The sequence below is a fragment of the Alosa sapidissima genome, chromosome 12 (assembly GCF_018492685.1).
Source record: "Alosa sapidissima isolate fAloSap1 chromosome 12, fAloSap1.pri, whole genome shotgun sequence".
Classification (NCBI taxonomy): Eukaryota; Metazoa; Chordata; class Actinopteri; order Clupeiformes; family Clupeidae; genus Alosa; species Alosa sapidissima.
Window position 1 is genome coordinate 29,771,580 of NC_055968.1, and position 1,632 is coordinate 29,773,211.

The window sequence follows — 1,632 nt, forward strand, 5'->3', positions numbered from 1 at the left end:
GCTCTACCTTAAGGTTTTGACGTGCTTCCCGAATGATTTGTGGCTAAGTATAAATTCTGCGAGTCATACGTCTGTAAGGCTGGTCTGGATCTATTATATTATATATACCTTAAAAATTTTTTTAGATAAAATAAATGTTTTAGAACACAAGCATATCATACTACTGGCAAAACATGTGCACCTACTGCCAAAGACGACATACATATGTGTTGCATTACATTTTGTGGTTCATTTGATAAAAAGAAAAAAGCGTGAATAAATTAGTTTGCTTTAATTTTGTAATCCATTTAAATTGCAAATATATGAATAACATGTTTGTCTATACACTTCATAATTGATAACTTATATTATATAACTTATAATAATTGAAACTATGACTTGCATATTACTTTATGATATTATGATCACCTGTGCTGTCATGTAAGTACAAAAAAGAAGAAAAAAGAAGAAAAAAAACCCTGTGCTGTCAATACACAAATCTCTGAGATGTTTTTTTTTCATAAAGAGGAAATAATCACTTCAAATTATATCAATCAATATATATATATATAATATATATATAACTTAACGACACAATCACTGTATTTTAATGCCAGATGGTGGTACTTGGAGAGCCAATTGTTTTCTGAGGTGGTATTCATTGTGAAAAGTGTGGGAGTAATGTTTTACCTTTGAGAGTCATTACCTGTGTGACGTGTTGTGTTAACAACCTGCTTGACAGATGTCTCACTCCAGGCTTATGCCGATATGAGGAAAAACACATTTCTTTCATTGTCAGTATTTCAGCACAGCACACACATACACACACACATGTAAACACACCCTTGAAGAGCACTCGTGCAGTACACACACTAACGTAACAGAGGGAGAGAGAACAAACACCAGACCACAGACATCACTAATTGGGATAAGGCGTATTAAGTAGGATTTTAGCATTTTCTTAGTTTTCATAGCAGTAGAGGTACAGTTTGTTTCTCGTCATTGGAAACATATACAGGACTGTTCTTTACATGGATTAGAATGATGTTTTAATATCTGATGGCTGCAATAAAAACAGAAGTTGGTGAAAGTTTTACATAACAATGAATACTCTTGGCCTCCCTTTACCAATAAAAAGATCACAGTGGATATTCCATATGTTCCATTATAAAATGTGACAACAGATTTACTAGCGTTGCGTTTCTGCACAGGCAAGTTAACAAGCAACTGTGAACAACTGTTACCAAGCGAAAGCAAACAAGATGCAGTTGCTTTGCGACTGTTGAAGCCTGACGTGACCATTCATGAGCGATATGAATATCAGTCTGAGTAGCAGCCTATAAAACAGATGAATCAGAGTCTCCATGCCATCGATGGAGGCAATACTGCTCTCTGCTGTCTCTCACTGTAACAAATAAACAAGTGGTTTCTGCTGTCATTCATCTATTTACAATGACAACAACAACAAATAAACAAACAAACAACTAATGCTTATCTGTGGGCATGACAACAATTAATCAAATAACCAACTCTTAGAGTAACGATATTTCTACAACCCTTCATTTTCGGAAAAAGAAACACACAAGAAGCCCCCTAATAAATATGATTTAGTGACAGAAGCCTGTTCTCGATACAAATTAATTATTATTTATA